Source organism: Chiloscyllium plagiosum, unplaced genomic scaffold (genome assembly GCF_037043375.1).
Source record: "Chiloscyllium plagiosum isolate Xiang-an unplaced genomic scaffold, Cpla_swu_hap1 HiC_scaffold_46, whole genome shotgun sequence".
Lineage (NCBI taxonomy): Eukaryota > Metazoa > Chordata > Chondrichthyes > Orectolobiformes > Hemiscylliidae > Chiloscyllium > Chiloscyllium plagiosum.
Window position 1 is genome coordinate 23,514,088 of NW_028270184.1, and position 25,667 is coordinate 23,539,754.

At 43.7% G+C, this 25,667-nt stretch overlaps 1 long non-coding RNA gene across 1 annotated transcript in view; it reads right to left on the reverse strand.

The window, feature by feature from the left end:
• Nucleotides 1-20,280: 20,280 nt before the first annotated feature.
• The window catches only part of LOC148136300 (uncharacterized), a 93,242-nt gene continuing 87,855 nt past the window's right edge, over nt 20,281-25,667 (reverse strand). The window contains exons 2-3 of the long non-coding RNA XR_015754539.1: nt 22,062-22,718; nt 20,281-20,755 (exon numbers count right to left, since the gene is read on the reverse strand). This is a non-coding gene — a long non-coding RNA (uncharacterized LOC148136300). The remainder of the gene's footprint in view (nt 20,756-22,061; nt 22,719-25,667) is intronic.

Here is a 25,667-nt window from a genome sequence, read left to right on the forward strand (position 1 = left end):
AACAAGCATTTGGCCCAACATGTCCACACCGATCCTGTGAAGAGTATTCCACCCTGACCCATTCCCCTCCCCTCCCCTATTACTCTATATTTCCCCTGACTAATGCGCCTAACCTACATATCCCTGAACACCATGGGCAATTTAGCTTGGCCATGTCACCTAACCTGCACATCTTTGTACTATCCATATTTTCAATGCTCCTTCCAATGAAGGCAAACTTGCTACAAGCCTTTTTTACCCCCTTATCCACCAGCACTGCCACCTTCAGTGATCTGTGGACCTGCACACCCAGATCCCTCTGCATGTTAATGCTCTGAAGGGTTCTGCAATTCACTGTATAATTTCTAACTGTACTTGACCTTCCCAAATGCATCACCTCACATTTGTCTGGATTAAGCTCCATCTGCCATGTTTCTATCCATGCCTCCAACTGATCTATATACTGTTGTATCCTCTGACAATTCTCCTCAATATCTACAACTCCATCAATCTTTGTATCATCCCAATCTTTTTACCATCTGCAAACTTTGACCAGGTACGTTTTCCTCCAAATTATTTATAAAGACCATGAATAGTAGACGTCCCAGCTCTCACCCCTGTGGGACAATACTAGTCACAGCCCTCCATTCTGAAAAGCGTCTTCCACCACTCCCCTCTGTCTCCTATGATTGAGTTAGTTCTAAATAGGAAAATCCATCTTGCCAGTTCACCCCTGACACCATGTGACTTCACCTTTTGTACCAGTCTGCCATGAGGGGCCTTGTCAAAGGTTTTACTGAAGTCCATGGAGACAATATCGACTGGTTTTCCCTCATCAATCACCTTCATCATCTCCTCAAAAATGTGGTCAAGTTAGTAAGGCACGACCTCTCCCGCACAAAACCATGCTGTCTATCACTAATAAATTCATTTTCTTTGAAATGCAAATAGATCTTGTCCGTATGAATATTTTCCAATCATTTCCCTACACTGACATAAGGCTCACAGCTCTGTAATTCCCAGGATTATCCCTGCTACCCTTCTTCAACAATGGGACAACATCAGCTATTCTCCAGTCCTCTGGGACCTCACCTGTGGCCAGAGAGAATACAAAGATGTCTGTCAATGCTGCAGCAATTTGTTCTCTTGTCTCCCTCAATATTCTGGGATTGATCCCATCAGGACCCAGGGACTTATTTACCTTAATACTTTTTAAGACACACAGAATGTTTCTGTGTCCATGTTTAACCTGATGTCATGAGGCTTCATGGGGTCTGGCATCAATGCTGAGCACTTCCAGAGCACAACCCTCTTGACTGTATCCCACGGAGCTGTTCCCTCTGCTGGCTCTGTCCTGCCAGTGGGACAGGACCTGCCCTGAGATGGTCATTGTGTTGTCTGGGACACTGTCTGTAAAGTGGGATTCTGTGAGTGTGACTATGTTCGATTGTTGCTGGATTAGTCTGTGAGGAATATACTGCAGGGCAGTTTTATGTTTTCTACAATAAAGAGTTAACATGTCTTGATTTCTTTCAATTTTAAAATCAAGCCGGACCAAACTATCTTTTTCAGTTGAAGACAATTTAACTATTTTTCACTTCAATAAGCAGACAACTCAATTCAGTAACTGCAGTAACCAGCTGGGTCACCTTCCCAACACACTGCCCAACCAAATACATTGAAAATGGCTTCGGAAAGGCCTGAATTCAAATATAGTGCTGCTGCACCTCACTGTCCCTCCAATAAAGAGTGAGTCAATGATGGGATCTCAAATCTGTCCAGAGAGCTTCCAAACTGGATCCAGGCAGTTATTCAAATATCCCCTCACTACAGACAATTCAGAACTATCTCAGGGAGGGTGCAGAATATTCCCAAAGGGGAGAGGGACCAGCAGGATGTTGCTGTACACATTGGAACCCATGATACAGGATGGGAAAAGGACGAGGTCCTGAGGAGAGAAAATAGGAATTTAGGCAGGAACTTAAAAAGTAGATCCCGGAGGGAAGTTGTAGGAGGGGAATGAGGGTGTGAGTCCTTTTCGGGTAGAGAGTATGAGAAAGAATATCAGGCTTATATGATTTAACCAAATCAGAAATTATAGATGTTCTTTATAAAAGCAGAGGGGTTAGTAAACGGATTCCCGCAGCTGGGTTTTGAGATTTCACTCCCTATTGCCGGTTCACTCCCTCATTCATTCCATTTCACGGAGGCGCTATTTGACAGTAACTTTCTTAAAGGGTTAAAAATCACACAACACCTGTTTATAGTCCAACACGTTTAATTGGAAGCACACTAGCTTTCGGAGCGACGCTCCTTCATCAGGTGATAGTGGAGGGCTCAATCCTAACACAGAATTTATAGTAAATATTTACAGTGTGATGTAACTGAAATTATACATTGAAAAATTGATTGTCTGTTAAGCCTTTCATCTGTTAGAATACAGTGATAGTTTCACTTCTTTCATGTGTAAATCAGAAAACCTTTTTTTTAAAAAGTTGCATTCTCGGGTTAGCTGTTAACAATGGTGATAGCTAGACAATATGTTGAAGGTGTTAGCCCCCTGTGTTCTCTGTCTATGACCTGATGTTTAGATTGATTCTAATCTAAAAAGTGAGATAACAGAGTTTTACATGGATTCATGCAGTTTTTGAGCAAAGTGCAATGTAACCCTGCAAGTACAAATTCACCCCACAAAATATATGTGGGCATGTGGGTCTTTGTCTGTGTGTGTCTGTCTGGGTTGGGGGCTGTGAGTGTGAGAAAGTGTATGTGTTTGTGTAGTGAGTGCAGAGTGTCTTAAGTCTGTGAGGGGGTGCATGTGTAAGTGTGGGAGTGTGTGTGTCTATAAGGGTGTGTGTGGGTGTCTGTGTGTGTGTCTGTGTGTCCATGTGTATGTGTATATAGGTGTGCCTCTGTGTGTGTGTGAGTGTGTGTGTGTGTGTGTATAGTGCAATGGTGGTCACCTGTAATGTGACATGAACCCAAGGTCCCGGTTGAGGCCCTCCCTATGGGTACCGAACTTGGCTATCAGCCTCTGCTCGGCCACCTTTCTCTGCTGCCTGTCCCGAAGTCCACCTTGGAGGATGGTCACCCGAAGGTCCGAGGTTGAATGTCCTGTACCACTGAAGTGTTCCCCAACTGGGAGGGAACCCTCCTGTCTGTTGATTGTTTTGCGGTGCTCTCTGCCTCAGGGCATCCTTGCCTGCAATGTATAAGATAGACAACGTTGGCTGAGTCACATGAGTACCTGCCACGTACAAGGTGGGAGGTGTCCCCACGTGTAATGGTGGTATCTATGTCCACACTCTGACACGTCTTTCAGCACTTACCGTGACAGGGTTGTGTGGAGTTGTTCTGAGAGCCAGGCAGCTTGATACGTACAATGGTCTGTTTGAGGTTTGGTGGTCGTTTAAACGCAAGTAGTGGAGGTATGGGGAAGGTCTTGATGAGGTGCTCATCCTCATTGATAATGTGTTGCGAAGAACATGGCGTAATGTTTCAGCAGTTGGGAAATACTGAACAACGAGGGGTACCCTGTCGGTTGCAGCACATGTCTGTCTCCTGAGGAGGTCATTACGATTCCTTGCTGTGGCACATCGGAACTGGCGGTCGATGGGTTTGGCATCGTACCCTGTTCTTGTGAGGGCATCCCTGAGTACTTCCAGGTGTCGGTCACGTTCCTCCTCATCTGAGCAGATCCGGTGTATGCGTATAGCTAAGCTCGGTACCCATAGGGAGGGCCTCAACCAGGACCTTGGGTCATGTCACATTACAGGTGACCACCATTGCACTATACACACACACACACACACACCCTCACAGACTTAAGACACTTTGCACTCACTACACACACACACACATACACTTTCCCTAACCCAGACAGACACACACACAGACAAAGACCCACATATATTTTGTGGGGTGAATTTGTACTTGCAGAGTTATAGTGCACTTTGCTCAAAAACTGCAAACATTCATGAGGAACTCTGAGCTCAAAAACTGCATGAATTTATGTATAACTCTGTTATCTCACTTTTTAGACTAGAATCAATCTAAACATCAGGTCATAGACAGAGAACACAGGGGGCTAACACCTTCAACATATTGTCTAGTAATCACCATTGTTAACAGCTAACCCGAGAATGCAACTTTTAAAAAAAATGGTTTTGTGATTTACACATGAAAGAAGTGAAACTATCACTGTATTCTAACAGATGAAAGGTTTAACAGACAATCAATTTTTCAATGTATAATTTCAGTTACATCACACTGTAAATGTTTGCGATAAATTCTGTGTTAGGAATGAGCCCTCCACTATCACCCGATGAAAGAGCGTCGTTCCGAAAGCTAGTGTGCTTCCAATTAAACCTGTTGGACTATAACCTGGTGTCGTGTGATTTTTAACTTTGTACACCCCAGTCCAACACTGGCCTCTCCAAATCATTTCTTAAAGGGGACGGAGACCCCATTCAATCTGTATCTAACAGGTCCGTGCTGATGGAGACAACTTGTTTGATGTCCTGCAAGCTGTTCAAATTCCGGTAGATGGTTCTGAGAGGAATTAGTATTCTCATCTTTTCATAGTTTTAGGTGAGATAGTGCGCTGGGGAGTGGGGAGACCACAGTTTGATGAATGACTGAATGAAATGCGGAAGGAGTAAATACCGAGCGATTGTGAGTGGGTTGGCAAATAAAGGGACCTTAATATAAAAATAAAGAAACATATAGTACAATATCTCACACAACCATAGAATAAGATGTTTGAAGGTGATTGACTCTCTGCATCAGTAAAGACACGCCAGCTCGCCCACGGAGACATTGGGAATGATTAACTGATATGGGTGAGCAGGGCAGAACCTCAGCAGATCACAGGATATTCAGGGACAAAGGTTACAAGATAAACAAGTGACCACATCAGCGAACAGGCACCGTGTGTTTGAATCTGACCGGTAGATATGTAATAGACAGTGACCTGATGTCATCAAAATGCCGAGTTAATTGGATTATTAATTGGATGTAATTAATTTGCAGACCTGATGGAATTAACTTCCTCGTCAACTGATTTACAGACCTGATGTAATCATCGCCCAGTTGGTTGACTTGTGGACTTGATATGATCAACTCCACACGAACAGTTAGTTTGTAGACTGACATAACTTTGATGTCAGAAAGTGTAAGATTGGTATTGTGCGGGTGTTTGACAGAGAGAGCTGGATTGTCCTGTGTGATGGTCTGGAGTTCCCCTCCTGGCTGTAATCGATTCCCGCTGGAATAAACTGCTGTTCCTGATGAATTGCCCAGGCCTTCAGAGTCTTCTTGCCTCAGAGACAGCGGTCACTCCTACAGCAGTAATATCTGGATTACTCCCAGTGCCGTGTCCCAGTGGGAGTAGGAATAGGGGGCTAGAGGAATGTCTTCTGGGGTAGAAGAGACCTGTATCAGAAGGAAAGGTTGCACCTGAATTGCAAGGGGACTGATATCCTGGTGAGGAGAGTTGCTCGAGCTGGTTGGGTTGGGGGGAAATGGGGATGGAATTGACACCGAGGGATCAGTTTGAGACTGGTAGAGTTGGGAAAAGGGGCAAGTCAATTACACCAGGGCAGGCAGGAAAAAAGCAGACAGTGAGGTAAGACTGATAAATTAAACTGTATTTATTTCAATGCAAGTGGTCTAACAGGTAAGGCAGATGAACTCAGGACATGGAACACAGGACAATCGAGCTCTCTCTGTCAAACACCCTGGGACATCATAGCAATTACAGAACCGAGGCTCAGGGATGGACAGGACTGGCAGCTTCATGTTCCAGGGCATAGATGCTCGAGGAAGGATTGAAAAGGGAGGGGGGGTGCAAGAGAGGAGAGAGAGGTATATTTTCGATTAGGGATAATATTACAGTTGTACTTTGGGGTGATATTCCTGTGAGTATATCCAGGGAAATTATTCGGTTGGAACCAAGAAATAAGAAAGGGAAAGTCACCTTATTAGGATTGTACTATAGATTCTAAACAGTTGGGGGAAATTGAAAAGCAAATTTGTAAGGTGATCTCAATTATCTGTAGGAATAATAGGCTGGTAATGTTAGGGAATTTGAACTTTCCAAAGCATAGACTGAGACTGCCATCGTGTTCATGACTTGGTTGGAGAGGAATTTGTTAAGTGTGCACAAGAAAATGTTCTGATTCAGGATGTGGATGTCCTTTCGAAAGGAACAAAATTTGATCTACTCTTTGGAAATAAGGCAGGGTAGGTGACTGAGGTGTCAGTGGGAGAGCACTTTGGGGCCAGGAACCATAATTCTATTCGTTTTAAAATAATGATTGGAAAGGTAGAATGGATCTAAAAGCTAAAGTTCTAAATTTATAGGAAGGTCAATTTGCATGATATTAGGCAAGAACTTTCAAAAGTTGACTGGGGACAAATGTTCGCAGGTAAGGGACAGCTGGAAAATGGGAAGCTTTCAAAAATGAGACAATGAGAGTCCAGAGACAGTATGTTCCCATATGGGTGAAGGGCAAGGCTGGTAGCTTTAAGAAATGCTGAATGACAAGAGAAAATGAGGTTTTGCTCAAGAATAAGTCAGAAGTATATGTCAGATGTAGACAGAAGGGATCGAGAGAATCCCAAGAAGAGTATAAAGGCAGTAGAAGTGTACATAAGAGGGAAATCAGGAAGACAAAAATGGGACATGAGATAGCGTTGGCAAGCAGGGTTAAGGAGAATCCAAAGGGATTACATTAAGGAAAAAAAGGTAATTCAGGAGAGAATAGGGCCCTTTAAAGATCAGCAAGACCACCTGTGGAACTACAGGAGACATGGGCGATGTTAAACAAATGTTTTACAGAAGTATTTATTGTGAAGAAGAAGATGGAATTGAGAGAACTTGGGGAAATAAATAGTGACATCTTGATAAATTTCCACATTATAGAGGAGGTGGTGCAGGGCAGGTAGACAGGGTAATGAAGAAGGTGTTTGGTATTTAGATATAGACTTAAGCTTTATTGTCACATGTACTCAAGGACAGGGGAACAGTGAAATGTGTGACAATGTCATCAAGCACGGTGCCATCTCAGGTACGAAGGACCTAAGTACAAGACGTAGGTGCATGGAGAAACACAAAAACTGAGAAGGAAAGCATTCCTGTATTTCTTTTATTGGTCAGTGCATTGAGTATAGGAGTTGGGATATCATGTTGTGGCTGTGAAGGACATTGGTTAGCCCACTATTGGAATGCTGCTTTCGAATCTGGTCTTCCTCCTCTAGGAAGGATGTTGAGAAAATGGTTCAGAAAACATTTATAAGGATGTTGCCAGGGTTGCAGGGTTTGAGCTATAGGGAGAGGCTGAATAGGCTGGGGCTACTTTCCCTGGAAGGTCAGAAACTGAGGGGTGCTCTTGTAGGGATTTATAAAATCAGGAGTGGCCAGGATAGAGTAAATAGACAATGTCTATTTCCCAGGTGATAGGAGTCCAAAACTAGAGGTCATAGGTTCCAGGTTAGAGGGGAAATATTTCAAAGGGACCAAAGTGCAGTTTTTTTCTTGCAGAGAGTGATGTGTGTATGGAATGAGCTGCCAGAGGAAGTGGTGTAAGCAGGCACAATTACAACATTTAAAAGGCACCTGGATGGGTATATTAATAGGAAGGGCTTAGAGGGATGTGGGCCAAGTGCTGGTGAATGGGACTAGATTAATTTCGGATATTTGTTCAGCATGAATGGGTTGAACTGAAGGGTCTTTTTCCATGCTGTACATCTCTATGATTCGATAACAACTGGGAAGTGCATGGGGCAGACTGACTCAGTACTGGCACAGGGCTGACCTAAACATTTTTCAACATTTAGCCAAATGACCTGCCAATGACCATGCCTCAATGGTTTTCTCTATACTGATGACTTAGAGTCATAGACGTGTACAACACAGAAACAGACCCTTCCATTAAAGCCGTCCGCCCTGAACAGATCTGGTCCCATGTGTCTGTATTTGGCCCTTATCTCTCTAAACCCTTCTTATTCAAATATCCATCCAGATGCTTTCCAAGTGCTATAACTGGGGAAGTGTTCCCTGGAGAATGAATGCATCATATTCTGCCTTGGGACCCTGCAACCATATTAGATAAATGTGGATTTCAACAGTTTCCTCATTTACCCTCCCCCCACATTATCCCAGTCCCAAGCCTCCTGACCTGTCCATCATCTTTCCCATCTGTCTGCTCCACCCTACAACCCCCTGACCTATCACCTTCTCCCTCACCTTCATCTGCCTATCGCTTTCCCAGCTACCTTCACCCCAGCACCACCCCCCAGCCCCCTCCCATCTATCTCTCCCGGCCTACAAGCCTCATTCCTGATGAAGGGCTTATGTCCGAAATGTTGATTCTCCTGCTCCTCAGATGCTGCCTGACCTGCCGTGCTTTTCCAGCACCCCACTCTCGGCACTGATCTCCAGCATCTGCAGTCCTCACTTTCTCTGTGCTGTTAGGTAGTTTCATGCTATTGTGTACCACAGGAGAGTCATGGCTGGTCGAATCCCATAGAGACAAATGTAACCTATTGGGTCATTGTTTCTGGAAGATTTATTCTTCTCGAAGGACTCTGCAGGGTTAGTGGTTTGACCAGACCCTCCCACATATCAGTTTCTGCTGTCTCCATGATGTAGGTTAGAAGTGGATGGAAGGCGGACTGTTTGTTGACTTCACATCACACGTTCTGGAATAAAATGATGCTGTGATTTTGTAAAATGTCAGACTGTGAGGGAGTTGGGGAACAGATTGCTGGGCTTTTCGCTGAGATATTCGTATAATTGACAGCCAAGGCTGAGGTGCCAGAAGACTGAACAGTGGCTACCATCGTGCTATTATTTAAGGAAGGTGGTAGGGAAAAGCTGGGGAACTCTCGATCTGTGAGTCTGCTGTCAGTGGTGGGTAAGTTTTGAGAAAAAAAAGTTAAAAAGGTAGATGAAGAGGGACAGGTTGTTTATACATGGAGCTTATGGAGAGGCCTGCATATGGATGGCTCTGGAGAGTTGTTTTTCTCTGCGGACGGTTAAAACTGAATGGTGGATTATTGAGAAGGAATTGTTTTTTTCATTTGTTCAGTGAAGTGTTTGATTTCTTTTTAATGTTTTTACTTTTTTTTGCATGCTTCATTTTAAATCTCTGGGTAAGGAAAGGTATTTAATTTTATATATAAGGTGCTACTGAGAGCTTCTTCTTTTTCGGATTAATGTTACTGACAGCCTGCAAGAGACATTAAGGTGTGATGACATTGAGGTGTGATAATCACAGCACGATCATTCAGATCGATAACTGCCCGTCAGGAAGGGTATGGAGATGGTTTAGAAATCTCCTATGGATATTCCCCTCTCAAACAATATTCCGTTTTGGGTATCATTGAATGGGGAAAATAGGAATGGTTGTCAGATCTTGGGCACTAAGAATGAATTTTATGTTAAATAGGTTTGTCAAGATTTGAAAGATTAATATTTTTGGGGAACTCACATGCGAGGGGCACAGACAGGAGATTCTGCGGTAGTGAGTGTGAATCTAGGAGAGTACGTTGCTTTTCTGGTGCCAGGGTGAAGGATGTCTCAAAATGTTTGATGCAGATTGTCAAAGGGGAGAGTGAGAAGCCGGAAGTTGTTGTACACATTGATAGGAATGACATTGTACAAGAAAGGGTTGAAGCATTACAGAGTGAGTGTAAGAGGTTAGGTAGAAGGTTAATAAACAGATTATGTAAAGCAGTAATCTCTAGTTTACTTCTGGTGCCAAGTTCTAATGAGTGAAGGAATAAGAGGACAGGGCAGATAAATCAATGGTTGAAGAGGTGCTGTAATGTACAGGGATTCAGTTTCTTGGATCGTTAGGATCTCTTCTCAGACAGAAGAGATTTAAAAAGGATGGGGTTCGCCTGAACTATAAGGGGACCAATATGCTGGTGGGGAGATTTGCCAGTTCAATATTAGGAACTTGTAAACATTTAGAGAGGTGGGTGGGGGCTTCATAAGTAACATTGAAAATGGAAAGAAAGATGGCAATGGTTCTGAATCAGAAAACACCAATATATTTAGAAAAGACAGACAAGAACAAGTCAGAACAGAGAAACTCTGAACACTTAAACTGCATTTATTTCAATGTAAGAGGCCTTATTGATAAGGCTGACGGACTCAGGGCATGTAAGGGAACTTGGGACTGGGATGTCATCGCTATTACAGAACTTGGCTGAGGAATGGAGAAGAGTTGACAAGTGTGGTGCTGGAAAAGTACTGCCGGTCAGGCAGCGTCCAAGGAGCAGGAAAGTAGCTCTTCACTAGAAATGAGGGGATGGCCCAAGGGAGAGATAAATGGAAGGGATCTCGGGCTGGGGGCAAGGTAGCTGGGAATGTGATAGGTCGATGGAGGAGAGGGGTAATGGTGATAGGTCAGAAAGGAGGATGGAGCGGGATAGGTAGGATGGAAGATGGACAGGTAGGACAGTTCAAGAGGGGTGTGCCAAGTTGGAATGTTGGATCTGGGATAAGGTGGTGGGGGGAATGAAGAAACCGAAGAAATCTACATTGATTCTGTATGGTTGGAGGGGCCCAAGGTAGAAGATGAGGCTTTCTACCTCCAGGTGGTTAGAGTTTGGCAAACACTTTAACTCCCCCCACCCGACCCCTACTCTGCTAAGGACATGCCAGTACTGGACCCCCTCCACTGCCAAACTCCAGCCAGCCGACATCTGGAGGAAGAATACGTTATCTTCCACCTTGGGACCATCCAATCACATGGGATCAATGTAGATTCCACCAGCTTCTTCATTTCACCTCCCCATTCCTTATCACAGCGCCAAACGTCCAATCAGGCACCACCCTCTTGAACAGTCCTACCGGTCCATCTTCCTTCCCACCTATTGCTCCACCCTCCTCCATCTACCTATCACATTCCCAGACCCCTCCCATTTAAGTCTCAGCCCCGCTTCGGCCATCCTCCCATTCCTGGTGAAGAGCTTATACTCGAAATGTTGGCTCTGCCTAACCGGCTGTGCTTTTTCAGCACCGCATGTTTTGATCTCCAGCGTCTGCAGTCCTCACTTTCTCTTGAGGAATGGAAAAGACTGGCAGTTCAATGTTCTGTTTTAGGGTTTTCTCAGAAGGATATAAAGAGAGGCAAGGGAGGAGGAGTGTTGCGTTTTTTATTAAGGAAAATATTACGACTGTAATTTGAGAAAATATATCTGAGGGACCATTTCATGAAAATATATGAGTAGAAGTTAGAAATAAGAAAAGGATGATCACCTTAATGGGATTGTACTATCGGCTCCCCAATAGTCAGAGGGCAATTGAGAAGCAAATATGTAGAGAGATCTTAAATATATATAAGAATGATAAGTTTGAAATAGTAAGGGATTTAAATTTTCTAAACATTGATTCAGATTGCCAGAGTGTTAAAAGTTTTGATGGTGAAGAATTTGTTAAATTGCAAGAAAATTTCCTTTGTCAAGATATAAATGTTCCTACTAGAGAAGGATCAAAACCGAACTTCTCTTGGGAAATAAGACAGACCAAGTGACTGAGTGTTAGTCAGGGAACACTTTGGGAGCAGTGATCATAAAACTATCAGTTTTAAAATAGTTATGGAAAGGAACAGGTCTTCCATGAAAGTTAAATTTCTCAATTAGAGTCAGGCAAATTTTAAAAGTATGAAACAAGAACTTTCAAAAGTTGATTGGAGTAGACTGGTCACAGGTAAAAGGAACTAGGAGGAAGTGAGGATGCAAATGCTGGAGATCAGAGACGCAAGTGTGGTGTTGGAAAAGCACAGCAGGTTTCCTACTCGTGGGATGCTGCCTGACTTGCTGCGCTTTTCCAGCACAACACTCTCGACTCTGTTCATAGGTAAAAGGATGACCGACAAGTGGGAGGTCTTCAAAAGTGTGATAACAAGAGTTCAGAAACATTCTGTTCCTGTTAGAGTGAAATGCAAGGCTGGTAAGATGAGCGAACAATGGATGAATAAAGATGTTGAAGTTCAAGTCAAGAATAAAAAAAAACTATCAGAGAGACAATTGGGATGAACTGAATGTCTTGAAGAGTATAAAGAGTGAAGAGATATCCTTAAGAAGGAAATGAGGAAGGCAATGAGGAGATAGGAGATAGCCTTGGTAGATAAGGTAAAGATAATCCAAAGAGATTCTATAAATACATTAAGAATGAGGGAGCAACTGGAGAGAGATAGGACCCCTTAAAGATCAACGAGGTTGTCTTTGTGTTGAACCTCAAGAAATGGGAGGGATATAAATGAATATTTCTGTTTTACTGTTGGGAAGGAATTGGATGCGAGAGAAATCAGGGAAATAAATACTGATGTTTTGGGAAAAGTTTACAGTACAGAAGAGGAAGTGCTGGAGATCTTAAAAAACATAAAAATAGGTAAACCTCCAGGACCTGATCAAGTGTGTCCCAGGACACTGTGGGAAGTTAGGGAGAAAATTGCAGGGTCCCTAGCAGAAATATTTGTATCATCAATAAACACTGGTGAAGAATTGGAGGACTGGGGTGTGGCTAATGTGCCATTGTTTAAGAAGGGATGTGAGGAGAAGCCTGGGAACGATCGACCCGTGAGTCTCACTTCGGTGGTGGGTAGGTTTTTGGAGATGATTCTGAAAGATAGGATTTACAGGGTGGAGAGGAAAGGATTGATTAGAGATGGTCAGTATGGTTTTGTGTGAGGGAAATCATGCCTGACACACTTAGTTAGGTTTGTTTTTTGGAAGTAACAAAAACCAATGAGGACAGAGTGGTAGATGGTGTTTGCTTGGCCTTGAGCAAAGACTTTGACAAGGTTCTGCATGTTAGACTAAATAGTAAAGCTTGATCACATGGGATTCAGGGTGGGCTTGCCAATCGGATATGTAATTGGCTTGATGGTAGAAGACAGCAGGTAATGGTGGATCATTATTTTTCAGACTGGAGGCCTGTGACCAGCGGTGTTCCACAGGGAGCGGTACTGGCTCCACTTCCGTTAGTCATTGAAATGAAGGATTTAGATGAGAATGGAGGAGGCATGGTTAATAAGTTTGTGGACGACACCAAAATTGGTGAAACAGACAGTGAAGAATGTTACCCGAGGTTACAAGGAGATCTTGATCAATTGGGCTAAAGGGCTGAGGGATGGCAGATGGAATTTAATTTGGATACAGGTGAGGTAATGCATTGTGGTAATACAACCAAGGACAGGACTTACTGGTAGGGCCCTGGGTAGTGTTGCAGAGCGAAAAGACCTCGGGGATCAGGGACATATTTCTTTGAAGTTTGCATCACAGGTAGACAGGGTAGTTAAGGAGGTATTTCACACACTTGCCTTCATTGTACAGACCTTTGAGTATAGGAGTAATGTCAGAACTGAATTATATTGAAGTTCTACAGGGATTGGTGAGGCGTCTTCTGGTTTAATATATGCAAGTCTCATCACCCTGTGATAGGAAGGATATTTTTAAATTGGAGAGGGTTCAGAAAATATTTACCAAGATGTTGCCAGGAATGGAGGGTTTCAGATATAAAAATGGACTGGAAAGGTGAGGACTTTTTTCACTGTTGTATTGGAGGTTGAGGAGTGACCTTATTGATGTTTAAAAAACCTTGAGGTGCATAGATAAGGAGAATGACAAGGGTCTTTTCCCTCGGGTGGGGCATTCAAACCAAAGGGGTATATTTTTAAGGTGAGAGGAGAAAGAGTGAAAAACGACATGAGGGCCAAAACTTTTTGTGGTTTCGGTTTAGAATGAACTGCCAGAGGAAGTGATGGACGCAGGTATAGTTACAACATTTAAAATACATTTGGATAAGTTCATGAATAGGTAAGGTTTGGAGGGATATGGACCAAGCACAGCCAGGTGGGAATAGTTTAGTTTTGGAACATGGTCGGTGGGGCCTGGTTGGTCCGAAGGGTCTGTCTCTGTGCTGTATGACTCTATGACTCCATGACATTATGGTATGCAGTCAAAAGACACATTAGTCTCTGCACACGCTCACTTTGTCCTCCAGACCAGAGGCTGGGACACAGCACAGGGCAAAGATATTGTTGATGGACGGAGATACTGAGGGGCTTTTATATGCAGTGGGTGTATAATGGATGAACTACAAAGGGATAGTTCAGGATAGATGGAGCTGCACAGGGGAGGGCAATTAGACAGGGGCCATGGAGGGGGACAGGGGCCATGGTGGGGGACAGGGGCCAAATCTGTGGTGGGGGGGGGGGGGGGTGCAGATTCAGGATTGACTTAGGTGATGTCTTCTACCCATCATCCTCCTCTCATCAAAACAAGGTTCTGTGTGCCGGATTGGTAAGGTAGCTAATTTTTCTTTTTTTAAATTTTTCAATAGCCTCTTTGGGAATTTAGAATACTGGGAATAGCAGTTAGGGCAGTTGAATGTTCCTCCTGCAGAATGTGGGAGGTAAGGGACACCACTCGTGTCCCTTGTTATGAAGGTGTAGGTGTGTCCTGTACCTTTAAGAGAGAGAGAACCTCGCAAGGCCTGACTGAAAGCACAGAGTGTCCTGAACAATTTAAAAATGTAACACTTGGTTGAAACAAATAGCTGGAGTTGCATTGCCATGGAACAAAAACAATTTCAAATTCGACCAATCAGTTTATATTCTGCCCCAGATACCAAAATTCCAATCGAATTTGAATTTAGTGTTTTGATAATATCACACCAATGATGTTTTGGGGGATAAAACCAGACATTTTGAACAGCTCAGGGGAGCACTGCCATGAACTCGAACAAGAATAGATTGCTAATCGAATCGCTCTCTGACAGGTACCTGTCCGTAAGAAACGCTGTGCAGGAGAAGACCGAAGAAAACTGACCTAAACAGAGGAAAGTCTACAAAGGAGAATCGACAAAGCTGACTGGATTTGAAATGTGATTATTTTTGTAAACTTAGTTGGAGCTTTTCTTTATCAGACCAGTATTGTAGAGTGGGCGGTAAAAGTTAGGCGAGAAGCGAAAGGAGTTGTAAATAGTTGTCGAATGTTCTCTGTTAAACTTAAAGAATACAATTGTTAATTTTTACTTTAAATAGTGAATCTGGGATGGTTCTTTGCCTTTTGAAATGTAACAGATTACAGCACGGGGTGAGCATCTCTGTGTTTCAGGTTTAAATTTGCAGAGAGGTTTACCCCGTGTCGTAATAGTTTGGGGGATCGTCGCCAGGATTTGAGTAGTTTGAGTCTCCAAGTCATGATCTGAATGTGTTTAGATAGATCCAATCTGAGACTTGGACAGATTTGAATAGATTTGGGATACAAAAAAAGCCCAGTTGATTTAACCACTTGCCAATTAGTGTCCTAGATCTTTCATAGGTGAGATAATTAGTTTAATTTTGGTTATTAGGTTAGATTAGATTAGTTACAGTGTGGAAACAGGCCCTTCAGCCCAAAAAGTCCACACCACAGAGAATCGCCTGAGGCGGGAATTGAACCTGGGTCTCTGGCGCTGTGAGGCAGCAGTGCTAACTGTGTTATCTGTGGTTGGTAAAATTAAAAGTGAAAGAAATGGCTCTTAAAACTGCTAAGGAGGTTCTGGGGTTTGGAAATGATTCCCAAATTGGCCAAGAAATTTAGAAAGGAATGAGCATACTCTTAGACTTAGCAAAGAGGTTAGAATTGGGTTTAACCAAGGACAAAAACAAAGCTGAAACTGTAAGGGAATTACTCAAACACTCAGGTGTACCAGAGAAACAGACAAGTGTAGTACTGTCAGAAAAACTTCAATTACAATTGAGAAAAATGGAGTTAGAAGATAAACAAAGAAAGAGAAAGAGGAAAAGAGAGAGAGAGAAGGTTCTGAGCTTAACAAAGAGAGAGAGAGAAGAAAGGGAAAGAGAAAGAAAAAGAGAGAGAAGCACATGAGAAAGAGAGAGAAGAGAGAGAGAGAGAGACAGAGAGAGAGGAAAAAGAGAGAGAAGGTTCTTCCCTGAGCAAACAGAGAGAGAATTTGAACTTGAGAAGTTGCGACTTAGTCAGCAAAGTCAAGTTAACAGGATGGAGATTAAAGGAGAAGGTAGAGATACATATAAATATGTCAAACTCTGCCACATTTTAATGAGAAAGATGTTGAAGCCTTATTTATTTCATTTAAAAAATTGTCTCGGCAGATGGACTGGTCTGAGAATTTATGGGTGATGCTAGTTCAGACTAAACTGGTCGGCTGAGCTAGTGAGGTGTTTGACACGCTGTCAGATGTGGGGTCAAGAGATTATGATGAGGTTAAACAGGTTATTTTGAGTGCTTATGAATTAGTCCCAAAAGCGTACAATGGTTCAGAAATATAAAGAAGGAACCAGGTCAGACTTATGTTGAGTTTGAAAGAATTAAACATAATCATTTTGATAGATGGATGAGCCTTAAAGATAGATAAGACCTATGAGGCTCTGAGAGATTATTCTGCTGGAGGAGTTTAAAAACTCATTTCCAGAGATGGTCAGAATTCATGTGGAGGAACAGAAAGTTCAGGAAGTGAGAAGTGCAGCAGGATTAGCAGATGAATACATATTGGTGCATAAGAGAAACTTCCGGCCAGAATTTCGCCCTGTGAGGGATAGAAGTTGGGAGAAGGGGACATCCTACACGAGGACACAGAAAGTAGAGAAAACGTAAGTATTTACCACAGGTTAGAAAACAAGCCCAAGAGGGTGGAAAGGAGGTGAACGGCCTCAGGTGTTCCCACTGTGGGAAAGTGACACATGTAAAGTCACAGCGCTGGTTGTTGAAGAAAGGCATTGTGGGAAAATATGTGGTAAAACAAGTTGAACCAGGTTAAAGCAAGAGGTGAGCACCTCTGTGTGTTGGGTTTAAATTAACAGAGGGGTGTATCCCGTGTCATAACACCCTGCTGACTCCATCTGCGGGAGTGCACCCAACTGCAGCTCCTTGAAAAACACTTTAGGGACCTGGAGCTGGAGCTGGATGAACTTTGGATCATTCCGGAGGCGGGGGAGTTAATGAGAGGAGTTATACCTCAGGTACAACAAAAGGGCTGATGGGTTACAGTCAGGGGATGGAAAGGGAACTAGCAGGCAGTGCAGGGATCCCCTGCAGCCGTTCCCCTCAATAACAAGCAGACCATTTTGGATACTGTTGGGGGGGGGGGGACTTACCAGGGGTAAGCCATGGGGAACAAGTCTCTGACACAGAGTCTGTCCCTGTTGCTCAGAAGGGAGGGGGAAGATGAGCAGAGAATTAGTCATTGGGGATTCCATTGTTAGGGGGAAAGGCAGGAGGTTCTGTGGGAATGAGAGAGACTCATGGTTGGAGTGTTACCTCCCAGGTGCCAGGGTTCACGATGTCTCGGATCATATTTTTGGAATCATCGAATCATAGAATTCCTACAGTGTGGGAACAGGCCCTTCTGTTCAACACGTCCACACCGATCCTCCAAAGTGTAACCCACCCAGACCCATTCCCCTACCCTATTATCCTATATTTACCCCTGCCTAATGCACCTAACCTACACATCCCTGAAAACTATGGCCAAATTAGCATGGCCAATTCACCTAACCTGCACATGTTTGGATTATGGGAGGAAACTGGAGCACCTGGAGGAAACCCATGCAGACACCGAGAGAATGTACAAACTCCACACAGACCATCGCCCAAGGCTGGAAGCGAACCCGGGCCCTGAGTGCTGTGAGGTGACAGTGCTAACCACGAAGTCACTGTGCCCCTTGAGGGTGACGGGGAGCAGCCCCAAGGTGTGGTCCACATAGGCACTAAAGACATGGGTAGGAAAAGGGATGGGGATTTAAGGCAGAAATTCAGGGAGCTAGGGTGGAAGCTTGGAGCTAGAACAGAGTTGTTATCTCTGGTTTGCTGCCCCTGCCAAATGCTGGCGAGGCAAGGTATAGGGAGAGAGAGGAGTTGAACACGTGGCTACAGGGATGATACAGGAGGCAGGGTTTCCGATACCTAGATAATTGGGGCTCATTCTGGGGTCGGTGGGACCTCTACAAACAGGATGGTCTATACCTGAACCAGGGAGGTTCCAATAACCTTGGTCGGGAACTTTGATATTGCTCTTCGGGAGGGTTGAAACTAATTCAGCCAGGGGATGGGAACTGAAATTGTAGTTACAATGTCCAGGAGGGTGAGAATGGTGATGGCAGAAATATGGTTTCATGGTCGCAAGAGTGCACCAGCCAGCAGGAAAATGGTTTCAATGAGAGGAGCATCCGGAATAAAGTGGGTGAACTTACAGGATGGGTTGGTACTGGAGACTTCGATGTTGTGGCCGTTTTGGAGACATGGATAGAACAGGCACAGGAACGTTTGTTGCAGGTTCTGGGGTTCAGATATTTCAGTAACAACAGGGAAGATGGTTAAAGAGGGGGAGGCGTGGCGATGTTAGTCAAGGACAGTATTATGGTGGCAGAAAGGACATTTGAGGACTCATCTACAGAGGTAGAATGGGCTGAGGTTAGAAACAGGAAAAGAGAGGTCACCCTGTTGGGTGTTGTCCTTAGGCCTCCGAATGATTCCAGAGATGTCAAGGAAAGGAAAGGAAAGATGTCGAGGAAAGAAGGCATACGGTGTGTAAGGTTTTATTGGTAGAGGGATTGGGTTTTGGAGCCACGAGGTTATGTTGCAGCTGTACAAAACTCTGGTGCGACTGTACTTGGAATGCTGTACAGTTCTGGTCGTCATATTATAGGAAGGATGTGAAACCTTTGGAAAGGTTTCAGAGAAGATTTACTAGGATTGCCTGCTATGGAGGGAAGGTCTTATGAAGAAAGACTGAGGGACTTGAGGTTGTTTTCATTAGACACAAGAAGGTTGCGAGGTGACCTAATTGAGACGTATAAGATAATCAGAGGGTTAGATAAGGTAGACAGTGAGAGCCTTTTTCCTCAGATGGCAATGGCTCATACGAGGGGACATAGCTCTAAAATGAGGGGTGATAGATACAGGACAGATATCTGAGGTAGTTTCTTTACTCAGAGAGTAGTAGGGGCATGGAAGACCCTGCCTGCAATAATAGTATACTCACCAACATCGAGGGCTGAAGGACCTGTCCTGCGCTGTATTGTTCTGTGTTCTATGTTTAGTGTGAGGAATTGAATGGAAACAAAGTATGTTATTGTTGAAAATAAATGTGCAATCAAAAGACACAGAGTCCTGACACTATGTTATTTCCCCTTTTAAACTTCTCATGTTTTTGTTAGTTTGCCCAGATGTGTGGCTCAGAGAATTCAGTGAGGAAGAGTGGACAGGAGCCTGTCGTTGCATTTCCCTCTCTGGCCTGCAGTGAAAGATTACATTCCTGCCTCAGGTAACTGTCTGTGTGGGGTTTGCACATTCTCCCTGTGTCTGCGTGGGTTTCATCAGGGTGCTTCAGTTTCCTCCCACAATCCAAAGATGTGCGGGTCAGGTGAATTGGTAATGCTAAATTGCCCACAGTGTTAGGTGCATTAGTCAGCGGTAAATATAGGGGAATGGGTCTGGGTGGGTGACTCTTCAGAGGGTCAGTGTGAACTTGTTGGGCCAAATGGCCTGCTTCCATACTCTGAGGAATCTAATCTCATCTCATCTAATACTCACCTTCCTCTATATCATTTATTTTTCTACCCACTTCACTCACTGAGAACAGATTACTTGACATCAATGTCGCTTTTGTGCATATCTAATTCATCTTTTGGGTTTGCTTTTGTTGTCTCACTTCCTACTAATTGTTGCTTGTTTCTAACAGCACTTTACACTACATTGCTCTCTTTCATTTTGCTCCTCAGATGGAGTCATTCCTTGCCCATGAGGAAAGGAGTGTTATCATGTTGCTGCTCCTCCTTCTCCTTTCGGTCCATTCCTCACGTGGACTCCTCGTTCCGTTCTCTGCTGCACCTAATGTTGGCTCTCAGTTACTTGGATTTATTCATCAATTGAATTGTTTTTATAAATGGATATGTCATGGTGTACTTTAACTGGTCACTGAAATGTTTCTGTGTCACCACATAAATAAGGGCATTTGTGCAGCAACTGAAGTTCCTCAGCATGTATCCAATCTGAGCAAAGAGTCTCAAAGAAACAGAATCCAAGGAATAACCGGCATTAAAAAAATATAAAATATGCAACAACCAGAGAAGTATGAAACTGGCAGATATGGCAAAGAGTACAATCACAGAATTCTTCCTGCTCTCTACCTCTGGATCATTCTCTGTTTTTCTCTGACCTCTCAGTTCCTTCCGCACCTTAATGGCCTCGAAGATATGTCTGACAGTCAGAATGTTGATAAAGAGAATAAAAGTGAATGGGAACAATGGTGTTAAGAATCTTTCAAAATATTTAAAACTTGTCCACTGAGGGTCATAATAATAACCAGACCTGATATAACAGTACCATGGAACATTGTTGATCATCTTTCCAGGTTTATATACAAAGGAGTTGGGAATGTTCTTTAAACAAAAAAAGATGCAGATTGTTGCGAGAACCTTTGTTGCAGTTTTCCCTGTGCAATACTTAGTTTTCATCTCATGAAAGCAAATGGCGACAAATCGATCAAAGGAAAAAGCAACAGTGAACCACGCAGAACAATCAATGGTCAAGCAGCTGATAACAAAGATAACAGTACAAACAGGAGTGATGTGCAGGAAACATGGTGGATAATAATAACGTTGAAATCGGCGAAGAATGATACAAAAAACAATGAACAGTAGATCTGACACTGTCATGGCCACCAGATCGCGAGTGCTGCATGTAGAAAGGCCACATTTTCCCCGAGCGAGGATTACAGTTACCACAAGACTAACTGTAAAAGAATGGAAAAAGAGACTTGAGGTCATTGATCAAATGTTCTCTGTGCCTGAGCCCAGACTGTAAGTAATGACACAAAGATAATTTTTGTTCCATGTTATATAAAGTTTAAAGAATCTTAACCACAGCAGCAAACTCTCTCTAAAACGAACATTTGCATTTTTAACATAAGCAGTAGATTACTCACAGAAACACAGTCATATATTCAAGGTGTTTTTTGGTTCAGCAGCAGTCGATTTCACCTGCTTTCCAGGTTACTCTGACTAGCTGGCATTTCCCATAAGCCCACAGCATCCACACAAAGACACCTGGGATCAGTGAAACAAAGAATAGGAGACACCGAGCATGGACATTGATCGCAAAATTATTGTATTTGGTTTTGGAGTCTCCACAGTTCAGTTTGCCTCCAGAATTCTATATCCCCACTGTATGATCTACAGCTCAGGGCATTGAACCACAGTGTCCCAGAATGGATGGCCTTCACAATGATAGGATGAACAAATGAGAGGGCACTGTGTCCCTCTCTCATGCACAGGATTGAACATCCTGATGCTCTGAACCATGAAGGTATTCAGCAGTGAATCCAATCACATTGTGGTAAGTATCCAACCTGGTACAATCAGAAAAGCTTCAACATTTGACCTAACTCCCCACCCACTCCCCCCATTCCCCACCTGTCCACGTTTGTACAGCACAGCCTTCAGCAAATAAAACCTGAATTCATGCAACATTGGTCACTGTAACTGTCCTGAAGAAGAGTCCTGCTTGAAACCTTGACTCTCTTCCTCCTGATATGCTGCCTGACCTGCTGTGCCTTTTCCATCACCACGCTCTATCTGCAGCTCCCATTGTCTCCTCATTCCTAATGACCGGCTGAACCCACCCATTACCCTGCTGTATCTCAAGATCCACCAACACAATCCCTTTCCATCAAGGAATGGGAAACACCAGGTGTCACTGAGAGGTGGGTTGTTACAAAACCCATCTGACCGATAGCAGGCTGTGAACTACCACAGAGAGAGGGTGGTCTTCCGAAACACTTTCTAGACCAGCCAGGGGCGGTGCTCAGCCAAACCCCATCAATGTGGCCTCAGTGTAAACCCATTCTGCACAGTATAGGGAAACACACAATGCTGCACATTACTGAGGATCTATTCATTTTAAACTCAGTCAGTGAGGACACTATTGTCTGACAGTGGGATTAGCCTTGCTAAATGGAAATATACTATTATCAGTTGTTGATAGAAATAAGGATGATTCAATGCAGAGTTTTATATGAGCTAAGTTGTTACAAGACTTACCAGGAACACCAACGACAGCAAGGATGGTGTCAAACACCTGATCCACCCTTTCCCTGAGAAGATGCATTTCGCTATTTGTGACACAACGTTTCCCTTCCTGCTGCTGGCAATCTGTCGGAATCGGAGAATTCTCTCGGAGATGCAGCTGACACAGTTTCAGAGACTTTATTTTATATTGTGTGGTATCTCCACTGGGAAACGGAGATTACATCTTTTTATATCATTTTGAACAAACAATTAACGACAACAGGTTTATTTTAATGAAGTGATAGCATTGAGATTTAAGTCTGTATTTGAATACCCCAAAGACTGGATTAATCTGATCCTGTTAGGTCTCAAATGTTCATTCCAGTTTGTCTTCAACAATAATACTTGCAATATTTCACTCACTATCAGTCCCATCAGCATCTAAATATGTTTCGATATTCTTTTCAGTGATGACCTTCATTCTGCTGAGGTTATTCAGACATTCAATATCTCATGTTGTCGAGCTCCTTGAGAGCTGTTCTACTGCACACTGTTATCCCACTGCTTTCCTTGTTAATCCAGTTACACGACTGATTTGGGAAAGTCTCTCGGTGAATGAGCACTCTAACACAGAACCTGAAGCTGACACCGACCACACCAACAGCTGGAACTTTCACTCGGTCACATTTTCTCAAAACAAAGACAAAACAAAAATCAGAACCTTACATTCAAATTAATAAAGTGATGGCATCAAACAGGATAAATGTCCCCTTTGCTCCAACATTACACTAAAAGCAACACAAGTCTCAGTCCCCAGCACTTAGTCCATGGTCTTGAATGTTATGACCTTTCAGTATTTGTCCAAGTACTTTGTGAAGGTTTTGAGGATTTCTCCCACAATTCCCTCCTGGACAATGCAGCACAGGCCCCTACCATCCTCTGGGTGGCATGTCCCCTCTAAACCCTTAGCTTTTCAGCTTAAAATTACACCACCTTGATAATTGCCCTCTGATTAAGGGGGAAAACCGCTTAACATTCATCCTGTCCACATCCCCTTTGGTCTTATATACCTCGATCTCTGCTCTAAAGAAAGCAGCCTGAGCTTATCCAGTCTCCCCCTTCACAGCGAAACTGCTGCAGCCCAAGCCATGTTCTGGTGAATGTCCTTTACCCTCCCTCCAGTGCAATCACATCCATCCCATGGTACAGTGACCAGAACTGCACACAATACTCCAACTGTGACCTATCCAAATGGCTGTCGAGCTCCCACAGGACCCTCCCTGCTCTGATAATCTCTGCCTCAAAGGGTAAAGGCACGTTTCCTATCTGCCTTCATAACTGCCCACTTAACTCACTGGCCTCTGCACTGGGACTCGATTCCCCTCACTGGCCTCTGCACTGGGACTCGATTCCCCTCACTGGCCTCCGCACTGGGACTCGATTCCACTCACTGGCCTCTGCACTGGGACTCGATTCCACTCACTGGCCTCTGCACTGGGACTCGATTCCACTCACTGGCCTCTGAACTGGGACTCGATTCCCCTCACTGGCCTCTGAACTGGGACTCGATTGCCCTCACTGCCCTCTGCACTGAGGCTTGATGCCTGTCCTGCTGCCTTCAGGGATCTGTTAACAAGCGCCTCAAGATCTTTCTCTTCCTCTGAGCTTCCTCGTATCCTCCCATTCATTGAGTCCTGTCTTGTCGTGTAACTTCTGCCAGTGCACATCACCTCTCGTTTATTAGAGTTACATTTCATCCATCATTGATCTGTCCATCGGACCAATCTGTCTATTTCTTCCAATAACCTGAGACTTTCTTACTCACTGTCAATGACTTGATCAGTATTTGTGATGTCTGTAAAATTATCATTCCCAAGTCCCTCCTGCCCTACCCCTCCTCACAACACACACACACACACACACACACACATACACAGACATACAGACACACACACACACAGACATTCACACACATAGGCACACACACACAGACACACACACAGACACACCCACACAGAGACACATACATAGACACACACACACACACACTGACATACATTCACACACACACTGACACACACATAGACATACTCACACACACAGACATACACACAGACACATACCCACACAGACACACACACAGATTCACACACACACACACGTAGTCTGACACAGATAGAGACAGACACACAGACACACCCTCACACACAAGTAGTCACACACACACATCCTGACTCTCTGACTTCTCGCTTCCCTTCCTTGACATCTCTGTTTCTATTTCATGGGATAGACTGGACACCAATGTCTATCATAAACAGCATCTGCAGTTCGTTCAGTTTTTATTTCATGATCAAACCTTGCCTCTCAGAATGGAGATTAATTCTTTGTTTCAGAATTTTCTCTCATAGTTGCCCAGACACTGATGAACACTCACTGCTCTGTTATTCCTGGTCAATCCCTACCACTGTTCTTGAAAAGTGGAAACACATCAACTGCCCTCCAATCCCCTGGCACCTTCCCTGTGGCTGGAGAGGAATTAAAGATTTGGGTCAGCGTCCCTGTAAATTCCTCCCTTGTCTCCTTGGATACAACTCCTCTAGACCTTGGAGTCTGTCTACTTTTAAGCTTCCCAAACTGAGGATATCTGCTTACATCATATATAAATCTGCTGAAGAGAAGCTGAGAGCGATGTTTATTTTGGAGATTTCCTTCCCAATGTTATTCCCATCCGAGGTTAGGGCAAAATGTGTTCAAAGAGTCACAGATTCATTGAGATGTACAGCACGGAAACAGACTCTTCAAACCAACTCGTCCATGCCGTAGGGAGAGGCTGAATAGGTTGGGCTGTTTTCCCTGGAATGTTGGAGGCTGAGGGGTGACCTTATAGAGATTTATAAAAACATGAGGGGCCTGGATAGGGTAAATAGACAAGATCTTTTCCCTGGGTTGGGGGAATCAAGAGCTCGGGGGCATAGATTCAGGATGAGAGGGGAAAGATTTCAAAGGGACTCAAGGGCAACATTTTCAAGCAAAGTTTGGTGTGGGTATGGAATGAGCTGCCAGAGGAAGTGGTGAAGGCTGGTACAATTACAACATTTAAAAGCCATCTGGATGTGTGTCTGAATAGGAAGGGCTTAGAGGGATATGGGCCAAGTGCTGGCAAATGGGCTTAGATTAATTTGTGATATTTGGTCAGCATGGATGAGTTGGACACACACATTTATTACACGCATGTAAACAATGTTTCTGCCTTTCCACATAACACCTTCCTTTGCACAGGAAAACCATTCACTCTGCGCATCTACAGTTCCTTCAAACTTTAAACGGAGTGAATATGCGAAACTATTTCAATCAGAGTCAGATTGGGTGATCTCACACTTGTTCAAATAGGATTCAGATTAATGTAGTTGGCAGCCCTCACTAAGTCTGCCTGTATTCTGTTTTCTCGGAACCAAATATTGACAAATTAATATGACACTCAATGAGAAGTAATAAAACTTCAACCTTTATTTTGTAACTGGGACAGAAATGTCAAGTTGGATTCTAAATCAGCCAGGAGGCCAGCCATCGAACTGGCTCAAATTCAGATACTCCCCAACTCTTATCGTGGACCTGGGTCAAATCCTAGCAATGACAGAT